The sequence below is a fragment of the Phaseolus vulgaris genome, chromosome 6 (genome assembly GCF_000499845.2).
Source record: "Phaseolus vulgaris cultivar G19833 chromosome 6, P. vulgaris v2.0, whole genome shotgun sequence".
Lineage (NCBI taxonomy): Eukaryota > Viridiplantae > Streptophyta > Magnoliopsida > Fabales > Fabaceae > Phaseolus > Phaseolus vulgaris.
This window is the reverse complement of record NC_023754.2, coordinates 18,612,620-18,618,112: the sequence shown is the minus strand read 5'-3', so window position 1 is coordinate 18,618,112 and position 5,493 is coordinate 18,612,620. Positions and strand designations below refer to the sequence as shown.

At 27.9% G+C, this 5,493-nt stretch overlaps 1 long non-coding RNA gene across 1 annotated transcript; it reads right to left on the bottom strand.

Annotated features, from left to right (window-relative positions):
* Window positions 1-2,514: 2,514 nt before the first annotated feature.
* LOC137831525 (uncharacterized) lies at window positions 2,515-3,724 on the bottom strand. Its single transcript, XR_011084447.1, has 2 exons — window positions 3,216-3,724; window positions 2,515-2,742 (listed from the first exon to the last, which is right to left on the bottom strand). It is a non-coding gene; the product is annotated as an uncharacterized lncRNA (long non-coding RNA).
* Window positions 3,725-5,493: the final 1,769 nt, after the last annotated feature.

The following is a 5,493-nucleotide window of genomic DNA, read 5'->3' as shown; positions in this document are numbered from 1 at the left end:
ATCTTATTATTAATGTTAGTATCTCTGCTAGTATAATATAACATAGGGAGAATACTTTCATTATCGGGATAGAATTTTGTCTGTAGTATTTCACTAATTATTAGATATCAAAATAATTAGTTGTAATAGTAACTAAATTAAAAATTATTTTAAAAATTAAAAAAAATAGTTTTTAAATTAGAATCTAATTAGCTATCAATATTTTAACTATCAATTATTTAGATTCTAAATTTGGTAACAAAAACCTTAATTGTTAATTAGATACCAATTTAAAAACCATTTAATAATAATAGAAACTAATTTAGAAATTAAAAATTTATTTAGTCCATAAAATGGTCTCTAAATTAGTCACTATAAAACTAATTATTTTTAGTATATAAAATTGGTTTGTATTTAATAATTTTTCTGTTTATTCCATTTTTACAATATGTTTGTTTTTTTACAATGAAAAGTTAAACTTAAAAATAGATAAAAATAATTTAAAAAGTATACAAATAATTATTAAAAATACAATATATATATATATAATCGGTTACATAATAAATATTATATTAATATTTATGTTAATTATGTTTTTAATATAATGAATCATATGTTATTTCGTATATTGTAATTCAAACACTTTTTCATTTTTTATATTTTTACTTTTTCATTCTTCCATTTTCCATTCTCTAATTTAAACAAAGAATTAGGGTAACCGCAAGATTGAAAAGTCTATCTTATTGTATCAAAGTAAACTTAAATCTAATCCATTTTTTTACATGAAAAAGTTATGGTTTAAGAGAAAAGATGTGATATATAAAGAAGTTTGAAGAGAGAAATGTAATATTGGAAAAGGCACACGCAATTGAAACAATCAAAGTTTGGAGATCTATTATATGAAAGTTTTGTTGTTTTGTCCCCATATAACAAGACACTTCCTGTACCCTAAAGTTCAATCAAACCTCTCAAATTCCAAACAACACTTCAATATTTTATTACATCCAATCGCATAATGGCCAACCAGATCATTTCCATTGCATGCAGTAACAGGGAATATATATATTATATGGAAAAAAAAAACTCAATTATCAATTTTTTTTATAAATCTTAAAATAAAAAATATATTCTTACATATTACAATTCTCATGTTTAGATACTTGCACAGTAAAATACTCTATTGATGTTTGTATTTTTTTTTTCTCTTTAATTCTTTTCTTCTTGCATCATATATGATACATGAACAATTTTTGTTTCCTCTTTGTTGTTTCTTATGTGTAACTTTCACGAGGAATAGTCTTATTTGCTTTAAACAAGTAATTAGTAGAATGTTTTATTGAGATATTTAAAATTATTTGTAAGTTCTGAGCAATTCCATTCCGGTTGAATTCCATTATTCAACTGTTTTTAAAGAGTTTTGAACACTTACAAAAATAGGTTAACTTTCAGAAAATAAAAATATTTTTTTCCTTTTTTTCTCCTACAAATGAGAAATATATATTTTTCCTTAAGTAACCCACTAATAAAAAATTATCTGAAGTTAGAGTGACAGCACTTTTCTGCCAAGTTTGTTGCCACCAATTACATGGAACCACGTAGAAAATTGAAGGGTGACTGGTTGTTGTTCTTGGAAGTTTACTTTTAATGGAAATTTAATGATGAAGATTATGAAAATGTTAATTATGGTAGTAGAAAAGAGAGTGATGAGACCGGGGACCTGAACCAAGTTGCAAAACAAGTCAACATCAACAGTGTAATTTATAATTGATGCAAAAGTTTGTGCAGAAGTTGCAGTTGAATTTCATGGAAACCCTAGACACATAGCTTTCTAGTTCCAAGGTAAAAAAAAAAACACTAGGGTTTTGCTTTAGGCCAGAAAGAGAAAGACTGCTACCCTCAGAACTCGCCATTAAAAATCGAACTAACTCATTACTCTTCAATAACCCTTTTCACAGAAAAAATATATAAAATATAATTCAAAAGCAATAATTCAGGCCCTTCTTCTCTGCTGTTCAGAACAACTCGTATCTTTTTGTGTATAATACTTATCAGTCAACAGGTCAAGGTTCAGACAGTAACTGCCTTCAAAATATGCGTTACGAACTTTGTAGCAGAATAGGTCCTTCTGAAGAAAAGCCTACAAATTCTAGATCAGTGAACCAGGCCTGAAACCATTAATGCCATCCAATATAAATATATATATTTTATTAATTACTACTACTACTATGTAGTAGTACTGTGAAATGAAATATAGAATGAGGAAAAATAAATAAAAATGGTTGCTATAATAATATTCAAGATTTTAGAGTATTATCTGCAATTGTAATTTTGCCTACAACACCCAAGTATTTTGAATGTTGTGATGGTATTTTGTCTGCAAGTTTTTTTTATACAGTATCAAGAGAAGTTACAAAATTGTGAGTAAAATAACAATTTAAAACGTAATACTCAAAGAAATGGAAGGATTTGAAGGATTTTGATACAAATGAAGAATTAAATAAGTTCTGGCACAGCAGCAAAGGAGAGAGGGAGAGATAAAAAAAATAAAAAATTCTCAATATCAATTCAAAATCCCTTAAATTTTCAAGGGTAGCATACAATTTCTCAAAAAAAAAAAAAATTGTATCAGTTGTTAGATCTCCAGGCCAATATGCAAATTCTGATGTTCATATAGCAGAAACCCTTCATCTTCCTGGAAAAAAAGCACATCTGACAACAAATTATAAGCATTGAAGTGAATCGGTAACATTGATATGGCAAGAACTGCATCAGAAAAAAAAACAAAATTGTTAAAATCTCAAAAATTGCAACTTCTACTCCTGATGGCAATTTAAAACCATGCAATAAACTCTCCTTGAAGAACTTCCACCTGGCTCTAAGATGCATACAAATTATTAGAATTTAGTGCAGATAATTAGCAAATTCGTTTCTGCAACTGAGTTCTTTCACAGCAAGAGAAAACGAGGCAAGCTTTTGAAGTGGTAAAGTTCAGGCGATGAAAAATACAAAGCCAAAACTCCAACAAACAACAAACGCAATAAGTTGAAAGAAAGAACTAAAAAGTACAAACCATTTGTTTTGACATAAATAGATCAAAAACAAAGAAAGGAAATTAAGTAGGGAAAGTAAAAAAAAAATAGCATGCATGAAGCTATAGAGCTGAGATATAAAAGAAAAAAAGAAAAGTTGAGTGAAAACACATAAGAAAAAACCAGGTAGTGAATGTAAATTCGTACACTCCCAATCGTCATCATATCTTTCAAGATCTTGACTTCTGAACCGCTGTGATCACAGCCTACAAGTCAAGTAACATTCAGAAAGAGAGTGAGGAAGAAAGAAAGAAGCATTTAGAGTATAGTTTTCAGTGACTCTTGCAACATGCATCTTTGATGATTTTTTATACAGTAAGAAGAAGCCGTGAAACTCAGGATAGATAGCGCCAAAGAACACTATGATGTGAGAATCATGGCGCTATCCCTCCTGAGCTTTACAGATTCTTCTGTACTCTCTCTCAGCTACACAAATTTTCTCAGATCAAAGAGTGAGAATTTTTTTGAGAAAGGGTGAGATGGAAGGTGTTGATGTTTGAGGAGGTAGAATGGAGGGTGGAGAGGGCAATTTATAGGAGAGAGGGAAGGAACGTGGCAATTGAAATGTGAAGATTTTGGAAAAAGGTGAAAGGGTTCTTACTTTTGCACCAACTATGCGAAAGTAGCAGCAAAATTAGACTGGTGAATTGAGCATGCCATGGTTAATGGTGCCACAGGGTTTTGTAGCTGAACCAGTGCCCAAACAACTTTTCTTTTTTTAACATCTTTTGTTGAAAAAGGTTATCACATAAACTATTTTTTAATCAGTGCTACGTATTCCTAACCTTGTACGTTGCCGACTACGTATTTTTCTAATAAAAAAACATGGAACTACAGAGAAAGAAATGAGAAGTGGTGAAGTGGAGTGGAATATAAAATTATCAAGGTATAAAAGGAATATTAGAAAGTCTTTTATGTCGCATTTGACTTTTGTTTTTTGAAGGAGAATGTTTTGAAAAAGCTACATCATCATTATATTTATTGATGTTTTTGTTTTTGTTTTTTCATAAAAGGATAAGAGAAAGCGATAGGTTATAAGTGGCAATTCTTATTTAGAAAAATTAAGAACTAATATTTATTATTAAAAATGTTTTATTGAACCCTTGTCTATGTTAATTAAAGTTAGCTGATTTATAAGTGTTTAGATAACTAGCACAAAATTCTGGATTTAAACATTTTTTTAAAAATTATTGATGTTTTTATAAGTTTAAAGTTATACCTTTATATATAAAATCACATAATTATACTGAATAAAAAAATAGTGTATAAGAAAATAAATAACTCACATAAATAAAGTATTTTGTATATGTATTTATGGGGGAAATAATTTTTATAATGATTTAAAATATACTTAAAACCATTAGGGTAAGCCATGGTCCACCGTATCACCTCCTTCCTTCCCTACTGACAATACTTTACATCTTTTAAATATTTTTTTAGGAATGGTGATAATAAATTTGTAACATATATTTATTTTAAAATGTTTTTATAATTCATCAAAAGTTATTAAGATGTAAGTATAATTAATATATATATATATATTAAATAAATTGTAAGACTTGTATAATTACAGTAGTTCTAATAATCTTTAACCCATAATAAGTAGTGTGCTTAAAATAAATATATCAAAACTTTTCATTAACTTGCGTCATTACTATGGAAGAAAAGAAGTGATAAAATTAATAAGAGAATGTTGCATCTTTTAATTTTAGAGTAGTTTTTTTTTAATTTGTTGCAAATTCGGATACTTGTAAATTTTTTTAACAAAGAATAAATAAAATTAAAAAAAAAAGCACTTAAAAGAATACTCCAACTGTTAAATTCTAGCATAACCATCTACAGTATATCACCACAGTAATATGACCATAAATTCGAACACCTGCATATTAATTGTTTTTAACAAAATCGAGGTATTTTTAATTAATACAATCAAAATATAATAAGTAAAATAAAAATCATTTTTTTATATATCAAACAAGTTCATAGGAATCATCGACATATCTTTCTGATCATCCACCAAAGAATTACGAATAAGTGGTCTCATTTGTAACCACACAAATAAAATATAATTTTTATAGAAGAATAATGGATTTTTACACCTCCAACGGTAATATATATTATATATTTTGTTCTTTTTGGGTGAAAATGTTCAACTTGTTGAAGATTCTCTCTCACATAGTTGCAGAAAGATGAAATTACTGATCCATGATAAAAGTTAGGTTAGTGTCACTCATTGGCTGCTCGTGATTTCTGGTTTCGGTTCATTGGGGTATTTTTAGGCATGCATGCTAACAAAACTATTGGCAAAGGGTTCACGAGATGCTGTAACGCATGCAATGAACTTTCAAAATTTGAATATATTTTTTTTTTCTTCTCAAAAATCTACTTTAAAAAAAATAATCTTGTTCTAATTATGCCTATAATA